Below are 19,931 nucleotides of genomic sequence, written 5' to 3'. Positions count from 1 at the left end.
TGTGGCATCTCTCTCATTTGGTGCCACAGAGTGTGTAACATTGTGCCTGATTTTCGTTGTGGTCTCACCCACCTGTAAAGGGGTAGCTAAATCATACTGAAGTTATAGCTCACCGTGTAAGTTGTGCGACAGCAACAAATGCCGTTAGTTTGGTTACGTTTTTAAAACAATGAGGAAGTCTGGTGGAAGAGGTCGTGGCCGGGGTCGTTCATTGTCAGCTGGTAATGAGGGTAGTGGTAGTGGTGGAGCATCAGGTGGTCGTGGGAAAAAAAATATTGCACCTAAGTCTGGAGCTGTGGAGCCAGGTTCGTCGTCTGGCTACACAAGGCCTCGAACGCTCCCTTTTCTGGGAGTAGGAAAACCGCTTTTAAAGCCGGAGCAGCAAGAGCAAGTTTGGCTTATCTTGCTGACTCAGCCTCTAGCTCTTTTGCCTCCTCTCGTGAAACTGGTAAATGTAAAAGCAGCGCGTCGTTAGTGGATGTTCACGGTCAGGGACAAGTCGCTTCCTTGTCCTCATCAGCAAAAACAACAACAGAGAAGAATGCAGCAGGCGACACAACGGGTTACTCCATGGAGCTCTTTACACATACCGTCCCTGGCTTAGAAAGTGAAGCAGTTAACAGTCCATGCCCATTACAAGTTGAATCTGACATGGAGTGCACTGATGCACAGCCACAGCCAGACTACTATGCTGGTCCTTTGACTCAGACCACAACATTGCCCTCGCAGGGTAATGATCAAGAATCAGACCCTGATGAGACTATGTTGCCCCATCACGAACGCTATACCACCGACCGACACGGTGACACAGACGAAGTTGCACACGAGCTACAAGAAGAGGTAATAGATGACTCAGTTCTTGACCCCGATTGGCAGCCATTGGGGGAACAGGGTGCAGGCGGCAGCAGTTCTGAAGTGGAGGAGGAGGGGCCGCAGCAGGCATCAACATCGCAACAGGTTCCATCTGCCGGGCCCGTATCTTGCCCAAAACGCGTGGCAAAGCCAAAACCTGTTGGAGGACAGCGTGGCCATCCGGTTAAAGCTCAGTCTGCAATGCCTGAAAAGGTATCCGATGCTAGAAAGAGTGCAGTCTGGCATTTTTTTAAAACAACATCCAATTGATCAGCGCAAAGTCATCTGTCAAAAATGTTCAACTACCTTAAGCAAAGGGCAGAATCTGAAAAGTCTCAATACAAGTTGCATGCATAGACATTTAACCACCATGCATTTGCAAGCTTGGACTAACTACCAAACGTCCCTTAAGGTTGTAGCACCCTCGGCCAATGAAGCTAGTCATCAACGCAACATCCCTTCCGGCAGTGTAGGGTCACCATTTTCCGCACCACCTGCAGTATCTGTGCAGGTTTCTTTGCCAGGCCAAAGCAGTCAGGGTCAGGGAATCACCAGTTTCGTAGTAGGAAACACTGCATCTAGGGCACCGGCGGCAACAATACCATCTCCCACCGTCTCTCAGTCTGCCATGTCCACCGGCACCCCCGCTAGTTCCACGATCTCCAGCTCTCCAGTCCAGCTCACCCTACATGAGACTATGGTTAGAAAAAGGAAGTACTTAGCCTCGCATCCGCGTACACAGGGTTTGAACGCCCACATAGCTAGACTAATCTCGTTAGAGATGATGCCCTACCGGTTAGTTGAAAGCGAAGCTTTCAAAGCCCTGATGGACTACGCTGTACGACGCTACGAGCTACCCAGTCGACACTTTTTTCCAGAAAAGCCATCCCAGCCCTCCACCAGAATGTTAAAGAGCGCATCGTCCATGCACTCAGGCAATCTGTGAGCACAAAGGTGCACCTGACAACAGATGCATGGACCAGTAGGCATGGCCAGGGACGTTACGTGTCCATCACAGCACACTGGGTGAATGTTGTGGATGCAGGGTCCACAGAGGACAGCAATTTTGGGACAGTTCTGCCTAGCCCACGGTCTAGGAAACAGTTGACTGTAGCCGTTCGCACCCCCTCCTCCTCCTCCTCGTCCTCCTGCAGAAGCGAGAGCTCGTCCACAGACCGCAGTCGCACAACCACTCCATCCGCAGCTGCCACTGTTGCACACCAGGTCTCCCATTATGGAGCAGCTACTGGCAAACGTCAGCAGGCTGTATTGGCTATGAAGTGTTTGGGCGACAACAGACACACCGCGGAAGTTCTGTCCGAGTTCTTGCAGAAAGAAACGCAGTCGTGGCTGGGCACTGTAGATCTTGAGGCAGGCAAGGTAGTGAGTGATAACGGAAGGAATTTCATGGCTGCCATCTCCATTTCCCAACTGAAACACATTCGTTGCCTGGCTCACACCTTAAACCTGGTGGTGCAGTGCTTCCTGAAAAGTTATCCGGGGTTATCCGACCTGCTCCTCAAAGTGCGTGGACTTTGCTCACATATCCGCCGTTCGCCCGTACACTCCAGCCGTATGCAGACCTATCAGCGTTCTTTGAACCTTCCCCAGCATCGCCTAATCATAGACGTTGCAACAAGGTGGAAGTCAACACTGCACATGCTTCAGAGACTGTGCGAACAGAGGCGGGCTGTTATGTTTTTGTGGGAGGATACACATACACGGGCAGGCAGTAGGATGGCAGACATGGAGTTGTCAGTTGTGCAGTGGTCGAAGATTCAAGACCTGTGTCAAGTCCTTCAGTGTTTTGAGGAATGCACACGGCTGGTTAGTGCAGACAACGCCATACAAGTTGCATGCATAGACATTTAACCACCATGCATTTGCAAGCCTGGACTAACTACCAAATGTCCCTTAAGGTTGTAGCACCCTCGGCCAATGAAGCTAGTCAGCAACGCAACATCCCTTCCGGAAGTGTAGGGCCACCATTTTCCGCACCACCTGCAGTATCTGTGCAGGTTTCTTTGCCAGGCCAAAGCAGTCAGGGTCAGGGAATCACCAGTTTCGTAGTAGGAAACACTGCATCTAGGGCACCGGTGGCAACAATACCATCTCCCACCGTCTCTCAGTCTGCCATGTCCACCGGCACCCCCGCTAGTTCCACGATCTCCAGCTCTCCAGTCCAGCTCACCCTACATGAGACTATGGTTAGAAAAAGGAAGTACTTAGCCTCGCATCCGCGTACACAGGGTTTGAACGCACACATAGGTAGACTAATCTCGTTAGAGATGATGCCCTACCGGTTAGTTGAAAGCGAAGCTTTCAAAGCCCTGATGGACTACGCTGTACCACGCTACGAGCTACCCAGTCGACACTTTTTTTCCAGAAAAGCCATCCCAGCCCTCCACCAGCATGTTAAAGAGCGCATCGTCCATGCACTCAGGCAATCTGAGCGTTCTTTGAACCTTCCCCAGCATCGCCTAATCATAGACGTTGCAACAAGGTGGAACTCAACACTGCACATGCTTCAGAGACTGTGTGAACAGAGGCGGGCTGTTAGTGCAGACAACGCCATAATAAGCATGAGCATCCCCCTAATGCGTCTGCTGATGCAAAGTTTGACGCACATAAAGGATCAGGCGTCTGCAGCTGAGGAAGAGGAAAGCCTTGATGACAGTCAGCCATTGTCTGGCCAGTGCAGTGTACAGGACGAGGTAGCGGGCGAAGAGGAGGAGGAGGACGAGGAGGATGATGGGGATGATTATATTTTTAATGAGGAAGCTTTTCCGGGGCCACTGGAAATTGTTGGCGCGGCAAGGCCGGGTTCTGGTTTTTGGAGGGACACAAGTGACGTGGATTTGCCTGAAACAGCCCCTCAACCAAGCACAACCGCAGATTTGTGAACTGGAACTTTGGCCCACATGGCGGATTATGCCTTACGTATCCTCAAAAGGGACACACGCATTACTAAAATGATGAACGATGACGATTACTGGTTGGCCTGCCTCCTTGATCCTCGCTATAAAGGCAAATTGCAAAATATAATGCCACATGACAACTTGGAAATAATATTAGCAACCAAACAATCAACTCTTGTTGACCGTTTGCTTCTGGCATTCCCTGCACACAGCGCCCGTGATCGTTCTCACACGAGCTGCAGGGGCCAGCAGACCAGAGGTGTTAGAGGGGCAGAAATCAGAAGTGGCGTTGGCCAGAGGGGTTTTCTGACCAGGTTGTGGAGTGATTTTGCTATGACCGCAGACAGGACAGGTACTGCAGCATCAATTCAAAGTGACAGGAGACAACATTTGTCCAGTATGGTTACAAACTATTTTTCATCCCTTATCGACATCCTCCCTCAACCGTCATTCCCACTTGATTACTGGGCATCCCAATTAGACACCTGGCCAGAATTGGCAGCATATGCATTGCAGGAGCTTGCTTGCCCGGCAGCTAGTGTCCTATCAGAAAGAGTATTCAGTGCTGCAGGTTCAATATTAACCGAAAAAAGGACTCATCTGGCTACCCAAAATGTTGATGATCTAACCTTCATTAAAATGAACCACAACTGGATTTCGAATTCTTTTGCCCCACCTTGCCCGGCAGACACCTAACTTTCCTATGAAAAGGTATTGCCTGTGGACTATTCTGAATGACTTTTCCAATATCGTAATTTTCTGCACCTGATTGTCCAGCATACGACATGTTTACACCTCCCTAAATGGCCAAACTCCCCACACGGGGCCGCGACTTGGCGCAAGCACCCGTGAGAGTGCTGTTTGTCTGAAGAGGTGGGTGTGCCCGCTTTTGGTCGACGGCACTGCCACTGGGTCCCTCATAGTACAATAAAGTGTCTCTGGCGGTGGTGGTGCGCACCCAACGTCAGACACACCGTTGTAATATGAGGGGCCCTGGGCCTGTACCGCCGGCCACAAGACAGTTCCCCCCCCCCAGCTCAAACAGTGCTCTACCACTTGCAAAATTATCTCTCACAGCTCCACCAATGTTTAGTCTATGCGCTGACATCCTTCAATGCCTGGCACTGACAATACCATTGTATTGACATTTTTGTTATGTTAGGCCTTCGAAGCCTGTCTGCGGTCCCTCCTTCCACTAGGCCTCCACTGACCATTGTACTGCTGCCCGTGTACCCCTGGAACCAATTTTAAATTGCCAACAGCCCTATTTTTTTATGTTAGGCCTTCGAAGCCTGTCTGCGGTCCCTCCTTCCACTAGGCCTCCACTGACCATTGTACTGCTGCCCTTGTACCACTGGAACCAATTTTAAATTGCCAACAGCCCTATTTTTTATGTTAGGCCTTCGAAGCCTGTCTGCGGTCCCTCCTTCCACTAGGCCTCCACTGACCATTGTACTGCTGCCCTTGTACCACTGGAACCAATTTTAAATTGCCAACAGCCCTATTTTTTTATGTTAGGCCTTCGAAGCCTGTCTGCGGTCCCTCCTTCCACTAGGCCTCCACTGACCATTGTACTGCTACCCGTGTACCCCTGGAACCAACTTTAAATTGCCAACAGCCCTATTTTTTTATGTTAGGCCTTCGAAGCCTGTCTGCGGTCACTCCTTCCACTAGGCCTCCACTGACCATTGTACTGCTGCCCTTGTACCACTGGCTGGAACCAATTTTAAATTGCCAACAGCCCTATTTTTTAATGTTAGGCCTTCGAAGCCTGTCTGCGGTCCCTCCTTCCACTAGGCCTCCACTGACCACACCACTGCTGCCCGTGTACCCCTGGAACCAATTTAAAATTGCCGACAGCCAGCCCAATTTTATTATGTTAGGCCTTCGAAGCCTGTCTGCGGTCCGTTCTTTCTACTACTACTACACTGACCAGGCCACTGCTGCCCGTGTTCCCCTGGAACCAATTTAAAATTGCCTACAGCCATGTGTTATTATGTTAGGCCTTCGATGCCTGTCTGCGGTCACTCCTTCCACTAGGCCTCCACTGACCACACCACTGCTGCCCGTGTACCCCTAGAACCAATTTAAAATTGCCTACAGCCAGCCCAATTTTATTATGTTAGGCCTTCGAAGCCTGTCTGCGGTCCGTTCTTTCTACTACTACTACACTGACCAGGCCACTGCTGCCCGTGTTCCCCTGGAACCAATTTAAAATTGCCTACAGCCATGTGTTATTATGTTAGGCCTTCGATGCCTGTCTGCGGTCACTCCTTCCACTAGGCCTCCACTGACCCCACCACTGCTGCCCGTGTACCCCTGGAACCAATTTAAAATTGCCTACAGCCAGCCCAATTTTTTTATGTTAGGCCTTCGAAGCCTGTCTGCAGTCTGTTCTTTCTACTACTACTACACTGACCAGGCCATTGCTGCCCGTGTTCCCCTGGAACCAATTATAAAGTGCCTACAGCCCAATTTTTTTATGTTAGGCCTTCGAAGCCTGTCTGCGGTCCTTCCTTCCAATAGTTCTCCACTGACCAGACCAATGCTGGCCGTGTACCCCTGGAACCCAGCTGAAAGTGCACGGAGCCTCCTTTTTTTCTTTGTTTTATATTTAGAAAGCCCAGATGAACTACGCTGTGCAACGGTTCAAGCTACCCAGTCGACATTTCTTTTGCGAGAAAAGCCATCCCAGCCCTCCAGCGGCATGAAAAAGTCTGCATTGTCATAGCACTCAGGCAATCAAACAGTAGAAAGGTGCACCTGACAAGAGACGCATGGACCAGTAGGCATGTCCACAAAAAGTTACGTGTCCATTACGGCGCACTGGGTTAATGTGTTGGATGCATGGTCCACAGGGGACAGCCTACAAAGTCTGTCTGCAGTCCCTAATTCCAATTTTCCTCCGCTGACCACACCACTGCTGCCCGTGTACCCCTGGAACCAATTTTACAGTGTCTACAGCCGAATTTTGTTATGTTAGGCCTACTACGCCTGTCTGCGGTCCCTCCTTCCAATACTCGTCCACTGACCACACCACTGCTGCCCGTGTACCCCTGGAACCTATTTTTGATTGCATAGAGCATCCTTTTTTTAACAGTAGGCGTACAAAGTCTGTCTGCGGTCCACTATTGAAATTGTCCTCCACTGCCCAGAGCACTGCTGCTTGTGTACCCCTGTAACTTTTTTAAGCTGCAGTGAGCCACATTTTTGGTTTAAGTCCTACTACCTGTGTCTGTCTGCGCCACTCAATTCAGCTGTGTTCCTTTGAAAAAAGCTGAGCGTCAATAGTCTTGTTTTCAGCCTCTAGGAATTTTAAAACTGCATTGGGGGTACAACTTTGGTAGGGCCTACTAACGGTGTCTGCCTCCCCAAGGTGTGCCCCAGGTTTCCTCGCCATTGCTTCGATCTTAATGCTCTCGTTTAGTAGTTGTTGGAAACTACACTGCATTAGGCCTACAAATTGGGTATGGGGTGTAAAGAGATGGTGTGTTCCACTCCAAGGTGTTCCCCAGGTTTCCTCTCCATTGCTTCGATCTTCATGCTCTCATTTAGTAGTTGTTGGAAACTACACTGCATTAGGCCTACAAATTGGGTATGGGGTGTAGAGAGATGGTGTGTTCCACTCCAAGGTGTTCCCCAGGTTTCCTCGCCAATGCTTCGATCTTCATGCTCTCGTTTAGTAGCTGTTGGAAACTACACTGCATTAGGCCTACAAATTGGGTATGGGGTGTAGAGAGATGGTGTGTTCCACTCCAAGGTGTTCCCCAGGTTTCCTCTCCATTGCTTCGATCTTCATGCTCTCGTTTAGTAATTGTTGGAAACTACACTGCATTAGGCCTACAAATTGGGTATGGGGTGTAGAGAGATGGTGTGTTACACTCCAAGGTGTTCCCCAGGTTTCCTCTCCATTGCTTCGATCTTCATGCTCTCGTTTACTAGTTGTTGGAAACGACACTGCATTAGGCCTACAAATTGGGTATGGGGTGTAGAGAGATGGTGTGTTCCACTCCAAGGTGTTCCTCAGGTTTCCTCGCCAATGCTTCGATCTTCATGCTCTCGTTTAGTAGTTGTTGGAAACTACACTGCATTAGGCCTACAAATTGGGTATGGGGTGTAGAGAGATGGTGTGTTCCACTCCAAGGTGTTCCCCAGGTTTCCTCGCCAATGCTTCGATCTTCATGCTCTCGTTTAGTAGTTGTTGGAAACTACACTGCATTAGGCCTACAAATTAGGTATGGGGTGTAGAGAGATGGTGTTTTCCACTCCAAGGTGTTCTCCAGGTTGCCTTTCCTGAGCTTCGATCTTCCGGCTCTCGTTTAGTAGTTGTTGGAAACTACACTGCGTTAGGCCTACAAATTGGGTATGGGGTGTAGAGAGATGGTGTGTTCCACTCCAAGGTGTTCCCCAGGTTTCCTCTCCATTGCTTCGATCTTCATGCTCTCGTTTAGTAGTTGTTGGAAACTACGCTGCATTAGGCCTACAAATTGGGTATGGGGTGTAGAGAGATGGTGTGTTCCACTCCAAGGTGTTCCCCAGGTTGCCTTTCCTGAGCTTCGATCTTCCGGCTCTCGTTTAGCAGTTGTTGGAAACTACACTGCATTAAGCCTACAAATTGGGTATGGGGTGTAGAGAGATGGTGTGTTACACTCCAAGGTGTTCCCCAGGTTTCCTCTCCATTGCTTCGATCTTCATGCTCTCGTTTAGTAGTTGTTGGAAACTACGCTGCATTAGGCCTACAAATTGGGTATGGGGTGTAGAGAGATGGTGTGTTCCACTCCAAGGTGTTCTCCAGGTTGCCTTTCCTGAGCTTCGATCTTCCGGCTCTCGTTTAGTAGTTGTTGGAAACTACACTGCATTAGGCCTACAAATTGGGTATGGGGTGTAGAGAGATGGTGTGTTCCACTCCAAGGTGTTCCCCAGGTTTCCTCTCCATTGCTTCAATCTTCATGCTCTCGTTTAGTAGTTGTTGGAAACTACACTGCATTAGGCCTATAAATTGGGTATGGGGTGTAGAGAGATGGTGTGTTCCACTCCAAGGTGTTCCCCAGGTTTCCTGTCCATTGCTTCGATCTTCATGCTCTCGTTTAGTAGTTGTTGGAAACTACACTGCATTAGGCCTACAAATTGGGTATGGGGTGTAGAGAGATGGTGTGTTCCACTCCAAGGTGTTCCCCAGGTTTCGTCCACATTGCTTCGGTCTTCCGACTCTTGTTTAGTAGTTGCAGAAAACTACACTGCATTAGGCCTACAAATTGGGTATGGGGTGTAGAGAGATGGTGTGTTACACTCCAAGGTGTTCCCCAGGTTTCGTCCACATTGCTTCGATCTTCCGACTCTCGTTTAGTAGTTGTTGAAAACTACACTGCATTAGGCCTACAAATTGGGTATGGGGTGTAGAAAGATGGTGTGTTACACTCCAAGGTGTCCTCCAGGTTGCCTTTCCTGAACTTCTATCTTCAGGCTCTCATTAAATTGTGGTTAAATTGAACAACTGCATTTGACGTACTAGTTGGTTTGGGGCCTACTATCGGTGTCTGCCACTCCTAGCTGTTCTCCTGGTTTCCTGTCCTGAAATTCCATTTTCAGGCTCTCGTTAAGTAGTTGTTAATGTTAGACTGCATTAGGCCTACTAGTTGGGTTGGGGCCTTCTATCGGTGTCTGCCACTCCTTGCTGTTCTCCTCCACTGAACAAAGCTGTGCCGCCTGTTTACTACGGTTGCCAATTTTGAACTGCATTTTGACTACTTACTGATTTGGGCCTACTCTCTGTGTCAGCCTCTCATTCCAGTTGTCCTCCACTGCAATGCCCCCTGGTTAGTCCTGTGTTACCAATTTTGAACTGCATTTAGCCAACTTTATTCTTTGGGCCTATATCTGTGTTTCCTCCTCATCCTGTCCATTGCCCAGCCAGTGATAGATGAGTCTGCTGGTACATTGACCCATAACGCAAAATTCTCCGTGCACGCTACACAGCAAGATTGTGACCCTGCTGAAAGTCAGGTTCCTCTTCCCGCATACCATACCACCTTACACGGGGACAAAGAGGAAGGTGCAGATGAAAGTGCAGGTTCCTTCATCAGGTGGGGGGAGGAATACTAGTTGGTGACGTTACTGGCACAGGGCCTCTCATAGTATGCAAAAGTGTTGCTGCCGGTGGGAGGCGCCCCCGCCGTGCAAACACACCGCTGTACTTTGAGGGGCCCTGTGCCAGTGCCAATGCCAACGAGTGGGCCCCCCCTGCTTGCTCAGGATCACAGCACTTGCAAAGTTGAAATACTTACCTCTCCCTGCTCCACTGCCGTGACGTGGTCCAGATTTACTGGGCCCACTAATTACTTGAACCAGCCCTACCCCCCACAACTTTAGCCAAATGACCCCCAATTTCAAATGCCTTCCAATTATCATAAGCTAAATTACGATTGACAAGCTTCTGTAACAAGAATGGATGTTTTTGCCATTAAAATGGGCAGTGTAGGTGTTTTCCTGGCCTCCACTCACTGCCGACTATGCTCCCCCATTGACTTGCATTGGGTTTCGTGTTTCGGGCGATACCCAACTTTTCGCCATAATCGGCCGATTCCACTCGACTCGACTTCTAAGATAGTCGGGTTTCGCGAAACACGACTCGACTCTAAAAAGGTCAAGGTCGCTCAACCCTAGTGAATTATACTATAGAGTCTGCCTATGAGGGTGCATTATACAATATAGAGTCTGTCTATTGGGGTGCATTATACAATATAGAGTCTGCCTATTGGGGTGCATTATACAATATAGAGTCTGCCTATGGGGAGAGCATTATGCTATAGAGACTGCCTATGGGGGGCTGCATTACACTATAAAGTCTGCCTATGAGGAGTGCATTATAATATAGAGTCTGCTTATGAGGGGGTTCATTATTCTATATGTCGAGTCTGCTTATGGGGGGTGCATTAAACTATAGAGTCTGCCTATGAAGGGGTGAATTATACTATAAAGTCTGCCTATGAGGAGAGGATTATACTATATAGTCTGCCTATGGGGTTGCATTATACAGTATAGAGTTTGCCTAAGGGGGCTGCATAATACTATAGATTCTGCCTATGAAGGGTGCTTTATTTTATAGAGTCTGTGGAGTGCATTATACTGGAGTATGCCTATTGCTGAGTGCATTATACAATATACAGTCTGCCTATGGGAGGCTGCATTATACTATATAGAATGTGCCTATGGGGGTGCATTTTACTTTACAGAGTCTGCCTATGGGGGGTGCAAGAAAAACCAAAACGCACAAACAACAGTTTTTATAGTCCAAAAATACGAAATACTTTATTATAATAAAAATGTTTAGACAGATTCATGGGGGAAAAACATGGGGAACATGCAGAAACTGCGGCACAAAGATGCCCAATGTAAACAGTGAACAGCGCATGGATCATAAATATAATGCAGGAATTCCATCATAGATAACCATAGTCCGGCTGGTGCACAACACAGCCATACACAATTACATTCCCATAGCTAAATATCCGGGTGACAGTCAGTACAGAGCAAAAAAGCATCACATAGGGAAAGTACATACCGAAATGTGCACACCAGCCACCGCGCCATCCACTGCTAACCCCGACGCGCGTTTCGGATTGAAACCTTCCTCAGGGGTAGAGTCAGTAAAGGGAATCTGTCACCTCATTTTTCACATATAAGCTGTGTATACGGGAGCTGTATAGGGAGGAGACTCTGGACATCATTAAATGTAAAGTGGGCACTTATTGTTATAAGGGAACTTAGGTTACTATGACTGTCAAAGGGGAACACAGAGGGCATTATTACTTTCTAGGTTTCTAGGAGAGAAAATGTCGGCACTGTTGTCTAGGGCACTTGCGCCTGGCGTTACTATATTCTAGAGGGGTGCTTTAGAATTTAGAGGGCACAGAGAACCACACAGCAGGTGCAGTAATAGGGACCCATACGACAGCAGCGGGGTACCAGCAGGATAAGCAGTTTGTGCAGGTTGGGAGTAGATGGTGATTGGGCTGGAATAAGAGATGTGAAAGGTGTCTTTCTTGTAATCTCTGCAGCTGAGTTCTGGCTGAAAGAAGTTGTCATGTCGGTTTGGGCCAGATGGAAAAGACGGGAAAAGTGACCAGCTCCATCAGAAAGAACGTCACCTGTAAGTCACCATATACAGGTGCTTCTCACAAAACTAGACTATCATCAAAAAGTTAATTTATTTCAGTTCTTCAATACAAAAAGTGAAACTCATATATTATATAGAGTCATTACAGAGTGATCTATTTCACATGTTTATTTCTGTTAATGTTGATGATTATGGCTTACAGCCAATGAAAATCCAAGAGAGTTTGTGTATTCATTATTCGCACTAATGTGAGTTCCCTGCCTATAGTATTATACGGACCAGCCACCGTTTTCTTCTGCTATTGGCACTGCTTCTGCTACTTGTGAACTTCTGGATGTCTCCAATGTTTTTCTTTTAATCTGGAGGTGATTTTTCAATATAAATCTACAGGGTGGGCCATTTATATGGATACACCTAAATAAAATGGGAATGGTTGGTGATATCAACTTCCTGTTTGTGGCAGATTAGTATATGGGAGTGGGAAACCTTTTCAAGATGGGTGGGGACCATGGCGGCCATTTTAAAGTCGGCCATTTTGGATCCAACTTTATTTTTTTCAATGGGAAGAGGGTCATGTGACACATCAAACTTATTGAGAATTTCACAAGAAAAACAATGCTGTGCTTGGTTTTAACGTAATTTTATTCTCTCACGAGTTATTTACAAGTTTATGACCGCTTATAAAATGTGTTCAAAGTGCTGCCCATTGTGTTGGATTGTCAATGCAACCCTCTTCTCCCACTCTTGACACACTAATAGCAACACCGCAGAAGAAATGCTAGCACAGGCTTCCAGTATCCGCTGTTTCAGAAGCTGCACATCTTGTATCTTCACAGCATAGACAATTGCCTTCAGATGACCCCAAAGATAAAAGTTTAAGGGGGTCAGATTGGAAGACCTTGGTGGCCATTCAACTGGCCCACGATGACCAATGTAGTTTCCAGGAAACGGTTCATGTAGGAATGCTCAGACCTGACACCCAAGATAGTGCACCACAACATTATGGGTGTCAGGTCCGAGCAGTCCTACATGAACAGTTTCCTGGAAAGTGGATTGGTCATCGTGGGCCAGTTGAATGGCCACCAACAGGAAGTTGATATCACCAACCATTCCCATTTTATTTAGTTGTGTCCATATAAATGGCCCAGCCTGTCTAAAAGACCGAATGAGCCGCTCAAAGACTTACATTGAGTGCTTATGACCGTTACCTCAGACTTAAGGTCAGTAACAAGCTGCAGTCACAAGATGGTGGAACAAAACTGGAGCAGCGAGGGGAAGAGAGAAGATGGTGGCTTGTAAGTACCATATCTACTCGAGTATAAGCCGAGATTTTCAGCCCAAATGTTTGGGCTGAAAGTGCCCCTCTCGGCTTATACTCGAGTCAAGGTGGGCGGCAGGGTCGGCGGGTGAGGGGGTGAGGGCGCTGAGGCATACTTACCTGCTTCCAGCGATCCTGGCGCTGTCCCCGCCTGTCCCATGGTCTTCGGTGCTGCAGTTCTTCCCCTGTTTAGCGGTCACGTGGGACCGCTCATTAGAGAAATGAATAGGCGGCTCCACCTCCCATAGGGGTGGAGCCGCCTATTCATTTCTCTAATCAGCGGTGCCGGTGACCGCTGATAGAGGAAGAGGCTGCGGCACCGAAGACAGCTGTACGGGGGAAGGAGCCGGACGCCGGGACCATTTAAGGCGTGATGACGCATATAGTGTGCGCGGCGCCCTCTGCCTGATCAGTCAGAGCGTAGAGACGCCGGGACCGGAAGCCGGGAGCTGCAAGCAAGAGAGGTGAGTATGGCATTTTTTTTTTATTGCAGCAGCAGCAGCAGCAATGGCACAGATATATGTGGAGCATCTATGGGGAAATATGAACGGTGCAGAGCACTATATGGCACAGCTATGGGGAAATATGAACGGTGCAGAGCACTATATGGGGCACAGCTATGGGGAAATATGAACGGTGCAGAGCACTATATGGCACAGCTATGGGGAAATATGAACGGTGCAGAGCACTATATGGGGCACAGCTATGGGGCAATATGAACGGTGCAGAGCACTATGTGGCACAGCTATCGGGAAATATGAACGGTGCAGAGCACTATATGGCAGAGCTATGGGGCAATATGAACGGTGCAGAGCACTATGTGGCACAGCTATCGGGAAATATGAACGGTGCAGAGCACTATATGGCAGAGCTATGGGGCAATATGAACGGTGCAGAGCACTATGTGGCACAGCTATGGGGAAATATGAATGGTGCAGAGCACTATATGGCACAGCTATGGGGCAATATGAACGGTGCAGAGCACTATATGGCACAGCTATGGGGAAATATGAACGGTGCAGAGCACTATATGGCACAGCTATGGGGAAATATGAACGGTGCAGAGCACTATATGGCACAGCTATGGGGCAATAATGAACGGTGCAGAGCACTATATGGCACAGCTATGGGGCAATAATGAACGGTGCAGAGCACTATATGGCACAGCTATGGGGCAATAATGAACGGTGTAGAGCACTATATGGCACAGCTATGGGGCAATAATGAACGGTGCAGAGCACTATATGGCACAGCTATGGGGCAATAATGAACGGTGCAGAGCACTATATGGCACACCTTTCTATGGCACAGCTATGGGGCAATAATGAACGGTGCAGAGCACTATATGGCACAGCTATGGGGCAATAATGAACGGTGCAGAGCACTATATGGCACAGCTATGGGGCAAGAATGATCTATTTTTATTCTTGAAATTCACCGGTAAATGCTGCATTTCCACCCTAGGCTTATACTTGAGTCAATAAGTTTTCCCAGTTTTTTGTGGCAAAATTAGGGGGGGTCGGCTTATACTCGAGTATATACGGAATATCACTAGGTACAAGGAGCACATGTTAGTGATAGCACTCCATTTTTTAGGTACGATCAACCCTGTTAACCGCCAAGTACTTGAAGGAGACAGTGAAATTCCAAGGCTGAAGAACAAGGTACAGAATATTTATTTTTATCGACTTCTTGCTGTAACAGGTTGGATCTTTGTATGTGCTGATTGTTATATTCTCATGAAATCTTGTCTTGTAAATATAATAAAGCTGTATACAAGAGCTCATGTAGACCTACGTACATACCGATTTTTAGTAATACTATGAGATTTCTTTATGATTTAGGCGGATTATCCACCCTCGTGTTTCATTTGAAGGAAGAATACAATTTCAGAGTACGGTGGGTCGATTGATTCGGCATTTAAAACATTTTGTCAGTTTCTAGTTGTACTTATCCTGGTGCAATACTAAAACAGCTTTGATACTGTAAATACTTTGGGTTGTTTGTCAAAACAAATGATCAGTAGAACACGACTTTGAGTTACCGTATATACTCGAGTATAAGCCGACCCCCCTAATTTTGCCACAAACAACTGGGAAAATTTATTGACTCGAGTATAAGCCTAGGGTGGAAATGCAGCATTTACTGGTGAATTTCAAAAAATAAATAAAAATAAAAATAAATCATTATTTCCCCATAGCTGTGCCATATAGTGCTCTGCACCGTTCATATTTCCCCATAGCTGTGCCATATAGTGCTCTGCACCGTTCATATTTCCCCATAGCTGTGCCATATAGTGCTCTGCACTGTTCATATTGGCCCATAGCTGTGCCATATAGTGCTCTGCACCGTTCATTTTGTCCCATAGCTCTGCCCCATACTGTGCTCTACACCGTTCAGTATTGCCCCATATCTGTGCCCCATATACAATGCTCTGCACCGTTCATTTTGTCCCATAGCTGTGCCCCATATAGTGCTCTGCACCGTTCATTATTGTCCCATATCTGTGCCCCATATATGCTCTGCACCGTTCATTTTGTCCCATAGCTGTGCCCCATACAGTGCTCTGCACCGCACCGTTCATTTTGTCCCATAGCTGTACCATATAGTGCTCTGCACCGTTCATACTGCCCCATAGCTGTACCATATAGTGCACTGCACCGTTCATTTTGTCCCATAGTTGTGCCCCATACAGTGCTCTGCACCGTTCATATTTCCCCATAGCTGTGCCATATAGTGCTCTGCACCGTTCATATTTCCCCATAGCTGTGCCATATAGTGCTCTGCACCGTTCATATTTCCCCATAGATGCTCCATATAAATCTGTGCCGCCGCTGCTGCTGCTGCAATAAAAAAAAAAACACATACTCACCTTTCTTGCTTGCAGCTCCCAGCGTCCGGTCCCGGAGTCTCTCCGCTCTGACTGATCAGGCAGAGGGCGCCGCGCACACTATATGCGTCATCGCGCCCTCTGACCTGCACAGTCAGAGCGCAGACGCCGGGAAGATGGAGGCGCCGGGAAGATGGAGCGACGCCCGGCGACTGGAACGCGGACAGGTGAATATTACATACTTACCTAGTCCCAGCGATCCTGACGCTCACTCTGCCTGTCACAGCTGGTCTTCGGTGCCGCAGCTTCTTTCTCTATCAGCGGTCACCGGCACCGCTGATTAGAGAAATGAATACGCGGCTCCACCCCTATGGGAGGTGGAGCCGCGTATTCATTTTTCTAATGAGCAGTCCCACGTGACCGCTGAAGAGGGGAAGAACTGCCGCACCGAAGACCGTGGGACGGCAGGGACAGCGCCAGGATCGCCAGGACTAGGTAAGTATACCTCAGCGCCCTCACCCCCTCACCCGCCGACCCTGCCACAGACCGTGACTCGAGTATAAGCCGAGAAGGGCACTTTCAGCCCAAAAATTTGGGCTGAAAATCTCGGCTTATACTCGAGTATATACGGTAATTTTCTTCTCAACATAACAAAGTGTTCCATGTGTTCGCTATTACCACCATTTGACAAGCTACAGCTAATGATCAATTACACACCGTATGCCTATATTCTGCACTTATCTGTCCACACACTAATATCTTGTCACCATCTTCTGGTGCATTTTTTGCTCTTTGAAACATAAAAAGACTATAGCTATTTTTCTTTATTAACTTATTATTGTGTTTTATCGGAATCTTACGTAATTACTAGGTACATAAAGTTCACCTTTAATTTTTTCCTCCTTAACCCTACATCCAAATCTGTGTATTCCCCATGTGATATATGGCTTTGAAATAAAACTTTTGCCGGATGATGACTGAAAAAGTAGTGCAATTAATTCTTATTCTAGCTAAGAGGAAAATAAAGGATTCCACATCTCTAATTATAATATTTTGTAAAAGGAAATACAGGAAAATCATTTATGGTGTTCATAGATAGCGCTGGTACCCAGGCCCTACTAGAGCCTCAAGACACTAATATCGTAAATGACAAATAATAGATTTATTATTGTGATGCCTCTGAATAAGATTCATTTCCTTTTTTAGAGGAACCAAAGGTGAACTGAAAACTTAAACTGATTTATTTCTTAAAGCATAAACATGTTCTTCAATATCTTACCTTCACATTGCTTTGCCCTGGTCTGGCTAGAAGTTAGAAACTGCAGAACCTGACTCCAGAAATCAAGAAACTCACATTTTAGCATTTAGGTAAACCCTAGCTCTTTCTGTAGCCTCACTATAATAACTTAATACTACATGAGTGGTTCAAGAAAAAAAAATTGATTTTGTTTGTTCGTGCGTTTTTTGTCTAGGAAAATCAATTTGCGTAGAAGTCATTCTCCATGTAATGTTCCTTAGAATTCTCTATAGGCATAATAAATAACAATATGTAACAAAACAAACACTTATTCTCACCTCACCGCTCACCTCTCCGGCCCCTCTGGTCTTCAACGTCACTCGTCTGATCCTCACCACATCTTGAGGTCGCCACCACATGCTCTGAAATCCTTAGGCCTCTCATGCTGGGTCTGGACTTCCGGCTTTAACCCTGCTGTACTGTTTGGTCAAAAATGACCGTTTTTGAACTTTGTTTTTTTTTTTAAACAATTCATTATGCGGTTTATGAAACTTGTGGTTACTTCTATTTTCCTAATTTGAGGGGTTCTTTCTAAGGGTCATTTTTTTTTTTATTAGTTTTTGCGCCACATTTTTTTTTACACTTGTACTGTTCCCGGTCAAAAATGACTGAATAGCATTTTAGCTAATTTCAGCCATTTTTTGAGTAAAACAAATGAGTTATAATTTTTCTTGAGACTACTTATTGCATCTACTATTGTTTGTGAAGTAAACAGTTGCTTTAGTTGCAGATTTACACATGCAAACCATAAAATTAGCTAAAATGCTATTCGGTCATTTTTGACCGGGAACGGTACAAGTGTAAAAAAGAAAATAAAACATATTAGCTTTCAGTATAGTTCTGTGCAAACAAGTCTGTGCTTCCACAAGGTATTCTCAGCAAAAGAGGTGAACATAGTTCCATGTTTTATTTCATTTAAGACACAACAGTGGTTTCTTATGTTCCAAAAAAAAATAAACAAGTAAAACTTATGAGCACAATGCACAATGATAATGCAATAAGCAATCGAGAAGATAGAAAGCTGGAAATGATAATGGACTGGGCAGACATGTGTAGTAAGCGCTGCGGAATATGTTGGCGCTATATAAATAAAAATTATTATTATTATTATTATTATTATTATTATTATTATTGCTGTCCTGAATGTAAACAATAGAATTATGTGAAGATTTTCTGAAAAAAAAACAGATTTTTTAATTTTTTAATTATTTTTACTATTTTTTTTCAAAATGTTTGCACGCAGTTAAATTTTATACTATAGTTAATTTTAGTTATAGTTAGTTATAGTTGTTATAGTAGTAGTAGTTGTTTTAGTTAGTTAGTTAAGCTCAAATTTGTAATTTATGTGCAGAATTCAATAAGCCCTTGTAACCTTTATAAACACAAAATAAATTTAAAAATTGAGTTTTTTACGTTTGTTTGTTTTTTATAATGACCAACCATGCTCACATAGAGTATAATAATGCAACAGGTATTCAAAAACATTTTCTTAAGTAGCTAAAACAGCATTTTAATAGGTCTGGTCAAAAATGACCAGAGCAGTACAAGTGTATAGTGGAAATGAATAGAACAGCAGGGTTAAAGGAGAACTGGATGAGTGACGTAAAGGGGCCAGAATGGTAAGTATAAGGATTTTCTTAAACATTTTGCTGGCTTTTTAAGGTTTAGAAAAAATGGCAGCCAGCAGCCGTCATTTTTCTGAATCCGCGAGGAAGCAAATGACAAAAATCCACTTTTTCACAGGTGCAGTCTTTTACAAAATTCAAAAAGAAAAATATCAAGATTTGAGAGTCCTCAGTGGTTGATACCGTTTGATCGCTAACTGAAAAGATGATAACAAATCGCAACTTCCGAGACTACGCAGGTCTCTTCATCGGGCATGGAATAACACAAATCTGAACAGTCACATATCTATGTTCAACAGGATACTAAGGAACGTGCTTTGTGGGGGCTTCCTGGACCAGACCTCAATCATAGAACAATAAAACTTTGACACTCCTTATCTATGAACAGTTCCAATATTTAGGGCCACAACTGTTTATCCCTCTCCCATAATGATAGTTCTGCTTCACATCACTTGTCTTATCTATTGCATTATTCCTGTGCCGTGTACTGTATGAATATGTGACTCTTCAGATTTTGTTTTAGTCTTTGCCTCATGAAGAGACCTGTGTAGTCTCGAAAACTGCAATTTGTTACCATCTTTTCAGTTAGCCATTAGAAGGTATCAACCACTGAGGACTCTCAATTCCAAATATTTTTCTATCTACTGGCTAACACGGTATAAAGTTATACGTCTTTCCTGTATAAAATTCAATTATAATTTCACTCCACTCAAATTTATTCGCTCATCTCTACTTAACACATTAAATTAGCGGGAAATCATCACTAGTAGAGTTGAGTGACCTTGACCTTTTTAGAGTCGAGCCGGGTTTTGCGAAACCCGACTATCTCAAAAGTCGGGTCGAGTGAAATCGGCCGATTATGACGTAAAGTCGGGATCGACCGAAACACGAAACCCAATGCAAGTCAATGGGGCAGCATAGTCGGCAGTGATTGGGGGCCAGGAAAACACCTAGAGTGCCCATTTTAATGTCAAA

This window comes from Ranitomeya imitator, chromosome 4, assembly GCF_032444005.1.
Source record: "Ranitomeya imitator isolate aRanImi1 chromosome 4, aRanImi1.pri, whole genome shotgun sequence".
Classification (NCBI taxonomy): domain Eukaryota; kingdom Metazoa; phylum Chordata; class Amphibia; order Anura; family Dendrobatidae; genus Ranitomeya; species Ranitomeya imitator.
Note: the sequence above shows the minus strand (reverse complement) of the source record.